The sequence below is a fragment of the Ochotona curzoniae genome, unplaced genomic scaffold, assembly GCF_017591425.1.
Source record: "Ochotona curzoniae isolate NIBS_2020 unplaced genomic scaffold, NIBS_Ocur_1.0 contig_430, whole genome shotgun sequence".
Classification (NCBI taxonomy): Eukaryota; Metazoa; Chordata; class Mammalia; order Lagomorpha; family Ochotonidae; genus Ochotona; species Ochotona curzoniae.
The window spans coordinates 24,768,314-24,786,241 of record NW_024466219.1 but is presented as its reverse complement, the minus strand read 5'-3'; the positions used below and the strand labels follow the sequence as shown (position 1 = coordinate 24,786,241).

Sequence of the window (17,928 nt, the reverse complement as noted above, 5' to 3'; positions counted from 1 at the left end):
GTTGAGGGCTTCTGCGCCCAGAGAGCTGGACAGGGCTGCACGTTTAGATTGTGTTGGCAAGCTGGTACAATGACCTTTACGACCTGCATCTCAAGGCTATTATTAATCGCTAAGTAACCTGGTAAAGCCAAACAAATTTGTTTCCATTGAAAGGATCTCTATCTGTGTCTGAGAATTTGTTCTGTACCAAACAAACCTCATTAACTGTGTCCATTTTTGACAAAGAACCGGGAGTTAAGAGGGATTGGTGACCTTTCTTTGTCCTTAAGGTACAAATTTCAAGGCAGTTATATAGAAATAAATGAGAATTTTTTTAACCAGGAAAAAATAACAATAATACCTTATATAAAAATGCGACTACACTATTAATTTTAAACTTTACTATTAACATCAGATAAAATATTTACTCAATAAACAATTTTTCAACAGCTTTCAGATAATTTAAAATAACCAGTAAACTGCCACTATAAAGATAATTACTAAGAATGTATCTTATATTGTTTCATAGAAGTACAATAATTTTTTAAAATTGCAAAACCAAACAGTACAACCAAGATGTCAAGCTTTATACATGATTCAATAAACTTGAAGAGATCTTAAAGAAAGGCCCAACAGAATGGGAAGTATCTATGAATGAGCATAGTACAAAGCTGTACACAAACCTGATTACAAACACTCGAAGTGTAACTTTTTTAAAGTAGAAAAAAACAATTAACTGTCAGGATAAGGAAACGTCAGATAACACAATGTGTTCACAGGGGAGGTCAGGACAACTAAAACTGGGCAACAAAAGGCACAAGGTTGGCTTTCAGTATATAAAGAAAACGCAGAAGAGATGCAAAAGGAACTGAGGCCATTCAAAAATGAATTCAATAAAGCAAAGAGAACAGTAGGAAAACGAATGTGTCATAAACTCAAAATACAAAAGCAGTTCATTAAATTCATAAAATTACCGAAAAAAATAATTTTGGCTCCTAATTTATTCATTGTAATATTATACAGGATGAGGATAAACTAAATAGCAGTTATATTCATGTCAAATTGTTTGTTAAATGACAAAGTAGGAAGATCAGCCAGATAAATTATTTCTCTTTGACATATGAGTTTTTGTTATGTCAACAGACATGAAGATATTGCTCAGTGTGAAGTATATAACAGAACTTTTAATCTCACTAAAAATTAAAAAAGGAATACCATTCTAGCTGGAGTTTTCAGAAAAATTATAAAATTGCCTATTTTATAATCTGAAATAATTTACAGTATAGTACTTTGAAAGTACCATAATAAAATTTTTAGAAATTTTAGGTGATTTTTCATTTCTAGCCTCAAAAAAATGGTCTTGTAATAAATGGCATAGCTCTTAGTCATTATCCTAAGTTATAGACACATAAACACAAGATCAAACATCCTACTTTAACAAAATTAGCTAATGGCTGAAATGGAATTAGAACCCCTAGATTTGTAGATTTTCTAGCTCCATGACAGCTGCAATCACCACTCTGATACACTTAAAATTCTACATGGAGTCTTTTTTAATTAAATTAGCCATGTAGATGTTTTTAAATGCCAATGCTCCCCTTTCAACTGTATAAAGCACTTCAGCTGAGTCCCAAGGCTTTCTGCATTGTTTTGTTATGTGTTATGTGTGTTTTGTTATGACATCAGAGTAAAAAAATTCAAATTTACTAGGGCCTTTTCAATGCTTTCCATATTTCAAGGCAATATGCTTACAGCAATGGTAAAACTAATAAAATATTTGCACATTCCAGTAATGATAACAAGGAAGCCACTAGGAGGCAGTACAGCGGAGCTGCTTACTCACAGACCCTGAAATGGCATCTGCTTATAAAAGTTTTGCTGTGTTACTCACTATTTAACCTTTCTGGGTTTCAGTATCCTCATTTGTAAAATGCAAATATATTAGCATTCTTGCTTTCTTTTTCATGCTATTGTGAGAATCAAGTAAGTTAATGGATATAAAGACCAAGTGCTAACTAGTGCTCTGCTAGCTCTTTGCTGAACCTTTGCTCTCAGCCAGGAACAAGACTACATACTTTATCTTCTACAAATCTTTTATGCTTTCTCTAACTCCCTAATGAGTCTTGTCTTCCTTTTTTTTTCTCTCTTGATGTGTGTGCAGCTTCTACAAAGCATGACATGGAGCCTGGCTTCCTATGAAGTCTGGGAGACTTGAGGTATATCATGACAAGTGGGAAATGGAGGACACAAGTGAACTATGAACATAGATTTTCCCAGTTTCTGTCCTCCACATACTGTTCTAACATTTGTTTCTCCTTCCAAACCTGGGGAAAGTTTGTGTGGCTAAAGACAGCCAGCATGTCTATTGTGTCACTGTGGCATCATGTAAAACAATGGCTACATCTGCAGGAACTCATCTTATCACACTCCTTCTATAGAATCAACACACCCAATCCTCCAGCTACAGAAATGTTGGCGAGTGTCTGCTTGCAGCTCTATCTCACTGGAGAAAGGAAGGGGCTCCACTCCTCTCCTAAGCCTGCACCCACAAACTGCTGATTGAAGGAGAACTTGTGCCCAGAGTCTTTGCCTCAATTTAGGAGCACTCCCGTGCTTATCCAGTTCCAGAACTACTTGAGATTGGATGAGCCCTCCAATGTAGCTCACCTTGTCCCTCTGCCCTGCTCAGCCCTTCTCTTAGAGAAGTTCCCCTAATAAATCCGATTCACTAAGTCAGTATCACAGAGTCTGTTTCTATTGAAAATACTTGCTGCTATGGTCATGAACCACCCAAATGCAGTGTCAGCAACGTCATCTTCATGTGCTGTTGGCTATGACATCTGCTTCTGTATAATTAATACTTTCAATAATACCATCACCACTATTTTAAACATTAAGAAATAAGAATCACAGAGATTAAACATCTTCATAAATTCCTACAACTAGAAAGTGCCCAAGTTAGAATCTGGATGCAGATTTAACCCCAACAACTATTAAGGCGCAATATGACATCCATGACACATGCTTTGTCCAAAACAATATCTTGTTTAAATATCAGTAGAAATTTCTGAGAAAGAAACTTTTCCAAAATACATAAAGAAAAAAGTTATATTGCTGTTAAATAATTTAAATGATTTCTCATTGTTTTTTGATCAATAGTTCCTAACATTACAACTGCATAGCTATGTGTGATGAGAGAATATGAGTTTAGCACCTCAAGCTATAGATCTACTTTCCTTAAAACAGTCTTTCTCCTTTCTGCTTGCTAATTTGTTAGAGATTTATTTGCTTTTATTGGAAAGGCGGATTTACAGAAAGAAAGAGTTACAGAGAAAAAGTTCTTCCATCTGCTAGTTCACTCCCCAAGTAGCTGCAATGGCAAGAACCAAGCTGGTCCAAAGCCAGGAGCCAGGAGCCTCTTCCAGGTTTCTTTGTTCTGTCAAAGCAGCCACGGCTACAGGCAAACCAGATGTCTCCAATCAAGACTCCCAGGACAATCAGTGTCAGCTGGACAGCTGCCATGATGCCCCCACATTCATTCTACATCATCCATACTACAGCATATGACATCACAGGTGTCCCAAAACCATGCTGTGCCTGACAAGAGTATTTCAGAGGCTGACACAGGATCCAACATCAGCTCCCCTGACTTGGGGTCCAGAGTATACAAAGAGTTGTGGAAGGCAAGGTTGTTCTTGGGATCTGTGAGCATCAGTCCCCCATACGTGTATACAAGTGTATTCTAAGGCTGGGGAACCATCTAGTTCTGAGCAGGTCCCGTCCCCAATGGTGGTGGAGGAGGGGATGTTGACTGTAGGTTTGGATGGGAGCACAACCTTAGTAAGATGGATGGTGACTTCCCCACAGTTGTTGTTGTCCTCAGAAACCATACAGGTATATATCCCAGTGTCTTTCCAGGTCATGGTAGTGAAGGTGATTTGCTTGGCGAGAAGGTGACTCGATCCTCACAGGAAGTTGTGATCATGTTGTTATAGGAGACAAGACTGGTGGTTGAGCCTTGGACAAATGTCCATTTCATACAGGGACTGGAGAAGCTGGAGTAGGCGCAGGGCAAGTTGATGGGATTATTTTCTGCAGCTCTGGTATCAGGTTCAAAAGTGTAGACTGCACCCTTGCCCCACACCAAGGAGCACAGCACCGCCGAGGTGCAGAGAAGCAACTGTTTCCTCCCAGTGACTCCTTTGTCACCATCGTGATTAACTCCCCAAGCGACGGCCACAGGAGCCCTGGGCACACACTGGTCCCTTGGTTTCAAATGAACATTTTAATGCTACATTCTAGGTCTTTCTTTTTATCCAAAATCATCACAAGAGGGGGGTCTGAAGTGCAAGCTCTTTTTTTTATTATTATTATTCATCAAAAAGCGAAAAAAAAAAATCTTAGTAACATAGTGTCCATTATATCACTTGGTCTTTTCTAGTGAACAATCACATGTGAAATTTCCTCTAGACTCAATATTAGGAAAAGCTATTTCTTGGCATATGCAGTAATGTTTCTTCATTATTTTAACTGATAAGGCATATTTACCTAATTATCTTCTCTGAGTAGTCACAGCATTGTAGTTGTACCTGTATTTCCCTTTATGATGGCTCCTCTTTCATTTACTCGTTTTCTATGTTCTTTTGTAAATTGCTTAAAATTTACTGTGAAAAAAGTTAAATACCCAACGCAGGAGGTTTTTCCATTTAATGGTTCTCGCTTGGGATGGGAATTTTTTTCTTTTTATAGACTTGGCATTCAAAACATGAGAAATGGGAAAGTGTCAAAGGCAATGTGTTATTGCTAAAAAGAAGAGTATGCGAAAAGATTATCATCAAATGCATCGTACCATTTCATATTTTAAACTGATTATACGAAACATGTCACTAATAACTTTGAAGAAATGCAAGACTTTTAAAGCAATATATGTTACATTATAAATGATGCCAGCATGTATTATCCAAATTCTATCAATGACTGTATTGATTGTACTCTCAAATATATAAAATAACTCTATAGAAAAAGTTACATTGGTAGGTAACATTGCAGCTTAATCTGCTTCTTGAAGTGAATGCGTTATTTTCTTTATCTCCAAGGTTAGACCTTTTCATAAGAAAGCCTATCATCTATACACAATGAGATAAATCCACAGTTTAGTGAGCTGAGATCAGAATATCACATTGCAAAATGTGGCTTGTTGAAATGTTGTCTAGGTAATGATGTTTGTTTCCCCTACTTGCACAATATCTGAGATGTTCTACATCTGACCTTGAAAGAGCGAACATGGACACCATGTTATGAAAAAGGGGCCTAGCTGGTAGAGTTCATAAATTTTGTTCAGCTTTGGATGAGTTCAAAGAATTGCCATGTAAGAAAAGCCTTACAGAGGGAATTTATCTGATTATGGCAGTAATAATTACCCAGCTGTTTATTGCAGATAGAGAAATAATTCATGTAGGCAATAGGCCGTGGTGGCAATGACACTCCACATTTAGTAAATATGCAAACTGTTCACTTCTAATTAACCAAGCTAGAGGATGCCCTTATTAAATGTATAAACTAAAAGTGCCTTCCTGACAAGTGATGAATTGTTACAATGCACATACTCTTGCCATAGAATTATTGGAGTGAACTTGGGGCTTAACTTCATTAAGAGATCTTGTGGGATAGTTAAATGAGGATGGACAGCATAACAAGGCTTACCTGACAGCCGATGATCTGTTAGTGCCTAATGGAACTGCCCCTCCTCTCCTTCCTACCTAACTGCTGAGATGCACACTAGATAAACTCTGAAATGGAAAGTTAACTTAAGTTTGAATAATAAAAACTAGAAGAAGTAACATGACAGTTCACTTCTAGAGGCTACCTGACATGTTACCTACTGAATATATCTACAAAACAATCATACTTACGACTCAAATATCTTTCAATTACCAAAACCTGAGTTTATCAGTCTCTTCCTGAACGTTAGAATAATTTGTTCAATAAAAATAAATGGCTTTGTGGTTAGCTTTAAAATAAAATATTTTTGATAACAATAAAAGGATCACTTTTACTGTGTTTTAAAAGTGATATAAAAACTGATATTAACATTGACCTTGTGCTTTTCTTCATTCTACCAACTAATCACTTAAGAAATAATTTATTGTCTAATTATGTGCAGAACTCTTTTCTACACTGACTCTTTTTAAGTCATATTTCTATACTAAAATTTAGATCTCACTTAGGGATTTTATGGAAAATAGAACATACACAGAAGTCCCAGATATAATGACAGAAATACAATTTCTGCTTTAATTATGGAAGAGTTAATCATATCTATCTTTCAGTTTTGTGTGTGTGTGTGTGTAAGACTACTGGAGGAAACAATGCATATAAAGGAATTAACACAATGCTTTATACAAAGTGCTGAAAATCTTTTAGCAAGTACTAATATGGGCCCGACACAATAGCGTAGTGGTTAAGGTCCTTGGCTTGCACACCTGGGATCCCATATGGGTGCCGGTTCTAATCCCAGCAGCCCTGCTTCCCATCCAGCTCCCTGCTGGTGGCCTGGGAAAGCAGTCAAGGATGGCCCAAAGCCTTAGGACCCTGCACTCAAGTAGGAGACCCTGAAGAAGCTCCTGGCTCCTGGCTTTCGGATTGGCTCAGCTCCGGCCGTTGCGGCTGCTTGGGGAATGAACCATTGGACAGAAGATCTTCCCCTCTGTCTCTCCTCCTCTCTGTATATCTGGTTTTTCAATAAAAATAAATAAATCTTTTTTTAAAAAAAGCAAGTACTAATATATTTGAGTGAAAATAGCTGCATTTGATTAGAAGATTAATTCCTAGATTTTTATCTTGGGAAAATGTTTTATTTCAGACTACTTCTTCTGTTATATTATAGCGTAATGACTAATTTTTTAATAACTGTTTCTTATAAGTTGTATTTACAAGATCCAAGGTAATATTAGATAGTCTGCCAATATAAAAACTTGTTAAATATTTGGTACCAATATGAAGTTAAGTTAAAACTGTGAAGGTATTTAGAAAATGTACTTCAGGCAACTAGTCAAGTCATACTAGAGACCACAGAACACTACATGAACTAAGTGGGTTAATAGTTGAATGACTTCATGAGACACTTCTACAGCTGAAAAGTACAGAAGAACAGTAAGTAATCTGGCTTAAAACGCAGGACTTCTGGATTCCATTGAGATTCTGTTCTCACTGTCCCATCTCTATCAAGCAGCCTCTGATACTATCAAGTACCTAAAACAATTATACCTTTATTGTAAGACACAAGAGGAATAACATGTAAAAGTAATACTATGTACTTTAAAAGAACCAGATTTTACCATTTTCAAAGTTAAATGGAACACCTCAAAATTTATGATAACCCCATGAACAAATATTTATGTAACAAGAAAGAATATATTACCAACTCTTTTAAACATCCATGCATTTAAATTTGCTTCTATAAGCAGTTTTAATGAACACTATGTATCATGAACTATTTCAGGAAATAGAGATATTGCCAATATTGTTATGAAAATAAAACTCACATATCTTAAGATGAGGATGCTATAAAACCAGACTGGAGAACAATACGACAAAGCAGCCTTGGGACTGCTGAATACAGCCAACTAAGGAAGAAGATCCCATGAGGAGCAGCGCTTCCCACTGATCCTCTTTATGGCTTCAATGTTCACAGCGCAGCAACCTCAAAGTTCCTGCTTTCTGTATTCTCCTCCCTCACCACTCCCCAACCAATATCAGACAGTTAAGGAAACAGAATACAAATGATCAATATCCAGACTTCTAGAACAAGCACAAAACAACGCAGAATCCTGAAAACTGATTAAAGACATTAATATCATAAAATTGCTCCGTCCAAATATTATAGACAATATTTAGAAACTGAAATAGAATGAATCATGAATAAACTGAAAAATGCCAAACTCCAAGCAACAAGATTAAGGAATTGTATGTGTACACCATATGAATGCAACCATAAAAATCAGCCCCTGGACATTGTTTACCACGCCCTCGAGAGATTCCTTGACAAGAAGACTCAAATCATGAAAACATTATTTTACACTATACTGCACTGTACATTTAATATCTTTTACAACCCATTTGGATATTTTTTCAACAAATCAAACTGATTCAAAATGTAGGCCAACATAAGAATGCGGTCACTTTATACTCTGAAAAAATAAAAATAATTCATAATTATTTAAACCAAGTGACTACATAGGATTACTCCCCAAAAAAATTATGAGCCAAAAAAATCAACAAGTAGACTTGGCAACATGTATAGCTTTGGTCTGCAACAAATGTCATTTAACAGGAATAGCTAAATCAATTATTTAATGAATAATATTGAAATAAAGTGTTAGTCATTCAAAAAGTTTTAAGCTGAATTTCAAATTTACTCCTTATATAAAAATAGCCCTCAGAGGTTCAATATCAAATGTTAGTGCAGTAACAAAAGACATTCTCTAATATCCTATAAATGTTCTTTAAAAAATCAAAGCATAAAGAATGTATTAAGAAAAACCAGTTAATGGTCAATATGTTTCAGTTTTTTGGCAAACTTACTTATTTATTTGAAAGAATACAGAAAGAAAGGGAGAGACAGGGAGACAAGGGCAGCTTTGCTTTGTTGGTTCACTTCCCCAGTGGCCGCCGCAGCCAGGTCAACTGGAGCAGGAGCCAGGAGCCAGGAGTTCATCCAGGTCCTGATGTAGACACACTGGCCCAAGACTTTAGGCCATCTTTGACTGCTTTTCTCGACATACCGACAGAGAGTTAGATCAGAAGTGTGGCAGCTGGGATTGCCCAGCACCCGTATGGGATGACATATGTCAAAAGTAGACCCACTGTGCCCCAATGCCAACCCAGCGTGCTTCATTTTGTCCATAAATATATTTTAGAGAACAGTTCAGATACTTGTATCAGAAATAAAAATAATCTGTTTCCCTAACATACCAAGGCTTTTTATACTTTCATAGGAAAAAATCATCATCATCATCATCATTAAAAAAATTGGGCAAATGGAACAAATACAAACAGGCAAGTCATTCAAGAATAAAAATAACAGATTTAAATTCTTACAAACAAAAAATTAGATTTAAAAAAATTAGAATCCCTCCCTCCATCAGCTTATCAGTTAAAAAAAGGTTAAAATCAGATTTTAGCAAAGGGATATGAAAACACAAATATTTGGGCATTATTGCTAAGGTAAAAATATTTGTTGATAAAAATGATCATATTTCTTTTAAAAAACATTTCATAATATAAAATATGCTTAAACTTCTACACAGAACACATATGTGTAAAATATTGATTTGTATATGTTATATCCATCTTGGTCATGGTACGTAATCTTCTAATATGTAATTTATTGTAACTCACATGCAAATGAGGCTGGTAACCAATACAAGTGCCAGTTTTAGTCCTGGCTATTCGACTTCCAGGACAGCTCCCTGATAAAGGTGTCTGGAAAAGTGCTGAAAGATGGTAAATGTCTCAGTTGCCACAACCACAAGGGAGACTCAGAAGAAGTTGCAGGCTCCTGGCTTCAGTCATTACAGCCACTGAGAGCAAACAAGCAGATAAGCAATATCCCTCTTCTTTCACTCTCCCTCTCCCTGCTGTGTAACCCTCCCTGTCAAATGAATATATATTCTTTAAAACGAAAAATAGTCACAAATCAACAAAACTACAATAGTAATAAAGTACAGATTTAACACAAATGAGTGATTTAAAGCAAAGATTAACAAAACACTATATGCGACAAAATAGGGTTTGGAAGAATGTTTAGTTCCTCATGATTATATTCTGAAATAGGGGGAAAAAAGCTATATAGTAAAATCATCAGAACACTTACCAGATCTGCAAGCAGACAGATACATTTACTGGGAATAATCTAATGTTCCAAAGAGAATGTTTTGGAGGCAATGGCCAGATCTGAGCCAATGGCCAGATCTGAGCCAATCTGATGCCAGGAACCAGGAGCTTCTTTCAGCTTTTCCACACGCATGCAGAAGTCCAAAAACTAGAGCCATCTTCTACTGTTTTCCTAGGCCATAAGCAGGGAGCTGGAATGGAAGCTGAGTTTCTGGGACGTACACCAGGGCCCATGTGGAATGCCAGCACTGCAAGTGGAAGCTTAGCTTACTGCTACAAACAGATTGAACTCCAGATTTTATTCTTAAACATACTACTGCAGGATAATTTGCATGCTTTGCTGCTTGCTTCCCAAACAAGCAGGTGTTTGAGTTTCCTGTTCAGCTTCCTGTTACTGTGCCTGGAAAGTCAGCAAAAGATGGCCCAAGTGCTTGGCTAGAAAATACTTAAATTCAGTTCCCAGATTTCAGTCTTACCTGAATCACTGCAAGTTGCTTAATTATATTATTTACTCTAAAGCTTTGGCTTTGGGGGAGACTGGATGAAAGAATGGGTGACGTGACTGGAATTCTTTCCTCCTGACTCCACAAAGCTGCCCTAAGCGCAACTCCTTTTTTTCCCCCCAGTCACAACTGTGGTATTTAGCCTGACACTTTACTTAAATCCTAAGTTTTATGTTCTTAGCTTTGAGACTTAAGAGCAGATATTCCATCACAGGCTGAGTGGAGTAACAAAATAACCTGCACAACAACATCCACACAATGTGTGCTATATAAATCTGATTTATTGTGTTTGCCCATAGTTACTGAGCTGGACACTGTGAGGTTTGAATTTGTCCATGTAAATGCTTGTCTTGATAAGTAACTATGACATTTCTGATTAAAGCGTACTAGAGTGATCCTTCTCTTACTATTATTTTCCAAGAACGCAAGCAAGCAGAGATTTTTATGAGACTGTAAATAAAGTACTTTTCTTTATGTTTGTATCATTTCAGCAACTACCCAGTTAAAATGCTATTTGTCTACAACAAGCATGCAAGATGAATATTTTCATGTATATATTCAATGCAAAAAGCACTAGATGCATTTCAAACTTTACTGTCTACCTTTCTATTTTCTACTAAATATTATTGTGGCTTTAATATAAAGCTGGTGAAAGTTCTGAAGAATTCTTATGTGACAGCAAAAGGAGGGGAAATACCAACACTTCCCTGTACATTTCACTCTGTTGCTGCTTTTGTTTTTAGAGGCTGCACAAGCCACTAGTCTGAAAGGACTTGTTGATTTCTTCCTGTTCCTACTTCTTGTCAATTAAAGCACAATGGGTAATGTGCTCCCTACATAGCTTAATTCATTAAAAGACCTCAACTCCAAGGAACAAGAAGTTTTTAGTATGTGTTTCCCATGCAGGAGTGATCTCCATTTTCTCCAGGTTTGTACGCAGCCTGATGAATTGGTTGTCTCTTTATGATCTGCTGCCAGTATGAGATTACTTAAAGACTATGACAGGAAATGTGCTAAATTCCTAGACATTATAAGGAGAAATGTTTATGCTCAAATCTAGGTTTCCCAGAAGCTAACCATACCTTCATAAACATCACTGTTATGCATTTTTTGGCTTTATCTGTGAAAATAGTGAATATTAGCCTACTACAAAAACAGCATTTAATGCTAATACTGGTATACATATTTTGAGCCAGCAAGCTGTTAGTTTTGTATTGTAATCGCCATCACTGAAAACAGAGACAGTGTAAATGAAGAAGCACAATGCACAGAGAAACTGAATTTTAAGATCTAAGTGAATTTCTCACAGTACTACTAGGAGTTGTTGGTAAGAAGGTAAGAGCAATAGTCACAGAACACAGAATTAATTTCATATGCCACACTAAGTATACGCATGTATGAATTTAAGAATAATCAAGGAAACTGAGCAAAAAGCTCAGTACATGCCAATATGATGGAGCTGCTTTGGGGTCTAGAAAGCACTGCTGATTTTTTCTCATAAATGGGATATTTCATCCGCACTACAGAGCTCACGAAAAATATAATAATGCATATTAATAGACAATGACTATTAACATTTGGGCAAGCAAGCAAACAAATCTAAGAACTCTTTAATGAAACATTAAAATTGTAATAATGCTCCTATTAGTGATAAATCCACTAGACACTCTTTCCCAAAACTTTGTGGAAATGGTGCGATCCCTGAGATGACTTTCTACATCTGTAAGACCACCCTTACACCTCAGGATTAAATATATCACTTCAATAACAGCTTTTAATGTTAGAAAGAATTTAACATTTTTATGATAGCCAACCTAGAACACTTTTAATTTAATGATTTTAAATATATAATTATGTGTGTTTGTAACATCTTGATCTACATGTATTATCATATCCATCTTGGTCATGGTACACGACTGGCTTATAATATATACTGTAGTTTGAATCCATTATGCCATAGATTAAGCTCATTTACATTTTTCTTAGACCTTTATGAATTTCAAAATAACTTCAGTTTCACAGTAAATACAGACTTTTGTATCTTTTTGATGTATTTGTTATCATGCTGGCAAATTATCTCTGTCTTAAAGGGATACTAGAGATATTCTAATTTCTTATAAAATGCAGAAATCCTTTCTATATAAGTTCTGAATCCTTCTGTCAAGGCATTTGTATCTCTTAAGTCAGCCTATTTCTGAGTAGCTCTGAGGATTGGAAACATGTTTCTCAAATCTACCAGCTCGTCCACATTTTTCTCCTTTTCACAAATACAGCATGTAATGGCTCTCAAAATTGCTAAAGACAGATATCATATCTTCAGGCTTCCGAATTCTAGTCTTGTCTTCTTCACCTTTCTAAACCACTTAACATTTGATTGGTTCCTGAGTGAAGCAAATTTTTCATTTTGTATAGTTACATCCAGAATTTAATGTTTTATGCCAAATATAGACTACTGAGGGATATTTACGTTCTAAGATCTTTCTATCATTTAATCTATTTTGTATACATGAAAATAATCATACTGGAACAAGTACTATAATGGAGATCATAGGACCAGGATTCTCAGTTCTGCTAAAATTTAGATATTTAGCACTGGTTACAAAAGGAGAGTCATGACACAGTTATGTTTATTTTGTTAATATATGCACGTACATTGCTAGCCTCCAAGCTTCCATCTCACAGGCAATGGATCAAAGGCATGCTCTGACATGGATGAGTTAAAACGGACAAGAACGACAAGACCAACCACTAACTCTGCAAAAGTGCTGGTTGAGGAACAGCACTCAATCTACCAACATGTTCACATCAACTTTACATTGCCTTTGGTTCACTTCCAGTCAGCAACTGGGAATGGAGGACTACAAGGGCAGGACCATTCTTGCAAGACACCAGACTCATCTAAGGTGTACTAACTTCAGAACAAACCACTGATCTGTCCTACTGAATCTTTGGTGGGAATATACCACATCACATTATTTTCTTAATCTTTCCTTCTCTATTTTTAAGCAGATTTCACATGTGGAATGTGGAATGAATGTTTTCCCCAACTTGTTGAATTTTAAGTATCAGCTCTCTATTTGTTCTAGTTTGTTCTTTATTAGTTTGTCACTAATTGCTGAGTGACAATTATGTTCTCACTGCTCAATGTACTAAATGCTTCAAGAAATGCTGGAAAGTATAACTGCTCCAAAGTACTGATAAAAGAAAATCTGACTTTTCTAAGATTAATCAGCTTGTTCAAGGCCAAGCTAAGTGGCAGAACATAACTCTGTTATTTATCTGAATCCAAAGTCAATATTTAAATTTTTCTAATCTTAAATTGTAAAATTCAAAGTATACTCAGAAGAAATGACAGCATATGATCACATATGACTATTCATAGCTGCATGGTCATGACAGCAAAAAGCGTAAACAAATGAAATGATTAATGGACTGAACATCGGTGGTATAGCCAAAAACTATAATATTGTTTGGAAACACAGAGAACTGTAGAATTGACATAAGATAAAATGTTAATTTTGAAAGCATCACATTAAGTGAAAGAAAGAAGGCATTAAAGACCACATCTTATAAGATTTAGTTTGTAGAAACGTATACAACTGGAAAATTATGGAGACAGAAAGTAGACCAGATATTACTTACTGCATAGAGAGAATGAGAATATTAGAGGATGTGTGCTAATTTGCACATGGTTTCATTTTAAGTTAGTCACAATGCTTTAAACTGATTATGGTTAAAAATAAATATGTGAAATAAAATAAATAAAAATAAATATCTCTAAAGGTATGTGATCTTATCTTGATAACGCTGTTATATTAAAAACAAAGCAAACACATACTTTAGAAATACTTACATTATCCATGCAAAGACAGGTAAAGATTGATGTCTATAAAAACTATCTCAAGTTAAATCATATCATATAAAATCATCATGTTGAAACACCAATTTATTTTTGGTGATTCACATTTACATTCTAAAAAGTTAACTGTATTCAAGCATTAAACTTGGGAAAATGCATTACTTTAATCTTAAATTTGGCAAAAAGTTAAAAAGTCAGTTTTCCAAATTACAAACAAGTTATGTTTTATTAATGCTAGCAAATGCCACAGCTAATTTTTAATTTCATAACATAATTTTTTTTCATAACCTGGAGCAATCTTTGCATATCAGGTTAGAGGTTATGAAGCAACATGTCTACCAAATGCAAAGTGAGACTTAAAATTAATCAGTCTCATTCATCTTTTTTAATAGGTTCATTTTGCTAAAAAATATTTTTGCATATGTGTTATGTACTTTTTCTTTACTAATAACTATAAGGTAGAGCAATTATTCTATTATCAGAAGAGCAAATAAGGTAAAGTTAGATCTAATGTCATCGAGTACATCTCACAAAAATATAAAACAAATCTTGATGTAGAATGCTAGACTATGATTTTTCTTTAAATAATTTAACTCTTCACAAGCACAGAGATCTGTAGTAGATCTTTCATATACACAATTCTAGGCTTCATAAATCTTGATGTTTAGTCTAAAAGTTAGCTCCTAGTTAGGATATTCACAGTGTATATCAGAGTGCCCGGGTTTATTCCACACCTGCCTCCTCTCCTGACTCCAGTATTCTGGGATGTGCTGATGATGGTTCAAGTGATTGGGTTTCCGCTCCCTACACAGATGATGTGGATTGAGATCATGGCTCCTGGCTTTAGCCACAACCAGAACTCCTTGCATGTGGAAACGAGGCAATCCCATTAGGTGCTCTTTCTTCCTGGATGTTTGTCTAACTGCCTGTCTTGTAAATATATGTGTTTTAACATATAAAATTAAGACTTCTTGATGTAAATGACTGGGATAACTGCTTTGAGAAAATGTTACAGTTTGAAACAATCATTTAAAAAAAAACATAAAACTTGCACTTAGCAAAATGAAAAACAATCTTTATTCTAGGGACAAATGCAGAAAATTAACATGCTTTATTGAAATAAAAGATACAAGTAAGGCAGTCTCTAAGATGCCTTCTTAGAGATCTAGACTGGTATTTATACCTTTGTGGAATTTCCTCCCATCTCCATTAGACTCCAGACAGACCTAGTTTCTTGATTCGAATGAACAAAATAGAGCAAAAGTAATAGGGTGTCACTTCTGATACTAGGTTACAGCACAGATTCCATCTTTGATGCCTTCATGTGTTCTCCTACTCAATTGCTCTAAAGCAAATTTTCATGTTATAAACTGCTTTGGAACAGTTCACGTCTGAGAAACTGAGGGACACCACTGAGCAAGCCACCACTCAAGATAGCCTGAAAGTAGCTATTCTTTCAATTGAGCCTTCACATGAGACAACACTCCTGGCTGTAACTGCTATTTGATGTTAGACCTTGAACCTAGGGAAGAGCAAAGTCCCACCCCAGATTCACAATTATGAGAGAATAAATGTTTACTGTGTTTAGTTGCTTTGGGTATCTTGGTTATACAGTAAAAGGTAACTAGAGGCATGAATTCAGTGATTTTCAATTTATACAGAAAAACAGGATTTGAAAATGTAGAAACATGATTCTAAAAATGTGCTTTTATTTTATGAAAACGGAGAAACACTGCTATCTCTACACAATTATTAATTGTGTTATTAACCCTTGTAGATGCCTTTAACACTTATCAGACTAGGCAAAAGATGGAACCAAGATGGCAGAATAAGGTAGGACACATTTAAACAGGTGGAGAATCGTTCAGTAGTGAGAAGCAGAGAGGGCACATTCCAGGAAACAGAACAGGACAGACTGAAGGCAGAGGGGCCCCTGTGGACTCAAGGACAGAGGAAAGCAATGGAAACAACGGTGTAGTGTTGCAGTGACCACATATCCCAGCGGCATTCTCTCTCACTTTCTCGTTCTCTGTGTGTCTACTACTCCCTTCCTATTTAAATAAATGAAAATTAAAAACTAAAATAAATGTTTTTTTCTGCCATTAAAATTAAAGTAAAATTTCAAGAAACTTCATTTACAAATAACCAAAAAACAGCTTTTGAAATAAATTTAACAGATAATAAAAAATTAAACATATTATTCAAAAATATGAACAGGTTTAAATGACTTGTGAATAAATAAGAGATGTTTTAAATTACAAACAATATAGACAGATGTCAATTTTTCAATCTGTAAATTCATAAAATCTCACTCAAATTTTTTATAGAAAAGTTTAAAGAATTTAATAAGTTGCTACTTTGGTGCCTACATGAGAGAACAAAACGCAAAGGTAAAGCAAGATGCATTCATACAAGTATATTCAGTATAGCTTAATCTCCGTGTCAGCAAAGGATAAGAAATAATTTCACTTTCTTTCAGGAGATGACTGATTGAATAAATTAATGTTTATTCATACCTGGAAGGCTAAGCAGACATTAAAACACGGGAGGAAGGCCCTCTATTATGGTAGAATAGTCAAGTTATTAATTATCATTGAGAACATCAAGTTGAAGAATTAAGAGTGGTATGATTTTATATTTTCAAAATGATGGAGATATAAATATAGGCTCATATATAAACAAGATATCTTCAGAACAACACATATTAAATTATAAATACTACTTTCTTAAGAAAGCAAAACTACAGGTCTTACAGGTGAGAGAAGTGAAATATAGGTTTTGAATGCTTAATGTATTCTGAGAAAGACAAAGAGAGGCTGTGTGTGTGAGTTTAAACATACTACAGCTGCTTCTGCACTTTGTAAGATTAGCATTACTTACGGCTGGATGATAGCATTCTTTCATTTAGGAAAACATCATTAAGGACCTTTTTAGTTAGAAAAAAGGACTTAAAAGGAAAACAACTGAGTGAATGAATTAACAGAAGAACCTACCAGGGCAATTAAAATTTTTGCAGCATCTCCAGAATATTAGGGCACTGGAGATAGAGTGAGACCCTGAGCTAAGTGTAAGAATGTAAGCAGCAAAAAGTGTAACAAGACAAAAAAGAAACAAAAAAACAAAGGAAGGAAGGAAGGAAGAAAGAAAGGAAGGAAGGAAGGAAGAGGAAAGAAGGAAGGAAGGAAGGAAGGAAGGAAGGAAGGAAGGAAGGAAGGAAGGAAGGAAGGAAGGAAGGAAGGAACGAAGGAAGGAAGGAAGGAACGTAGGAAGGAAGGAAGAGAGAGAGAGAAGGGGTGAACCAAAGCCTTGGGATTCTGCACCCATGTGAGAAACCTGAAAGAAGCTCCCAGCTCCTGGCTTCAGATTGGCTCAGCTCCAGCTGCTGCAGCACTTTGGCAGTGAACCAGCAGATGGAAGATCTTTCTCTCTGTCTCTCCTCTGCATAAATCTGCCTTTCCAATAAAAGTTAAACTCATGTGTTTATGAGGTTTCCTACTCTTTCCACTGACTCTTACTGAAGCCTCCCAAGAACTTACTTTTCAAATGAAAACAAGTTGAATTCTCTGTACTTAATATACAATGATCAGATTGATCTGTACAACATAGGTAAAAATATGAATTTGAAAATTATTTCTCAAATATTTTAAGGAATTCCCTCATCAGGTATACTTCTTTTATCATATCCTTAAAATA

The 17,928-nt window shown here is 35.6% G+C and overlaps 1 protein-coding gene and 1 pseudogene across 1 annotated transcript in view; both read right to left on the bottom strand.

Moving 5' to 3' along the window:
* Positions 1–17,928, bottom strand: part of SPATA17 (spermatogenesis associated 17) — a 151,045-nt gene that overhangs the window by 91,229 nt on the left and 41,888 nt on the right. The gene's annotated exons all lie outside the window — the stretch shown is intronic.
* Positions 1,368–5,273, bottom strand: LOC121160069 (annotated as a pseudogene).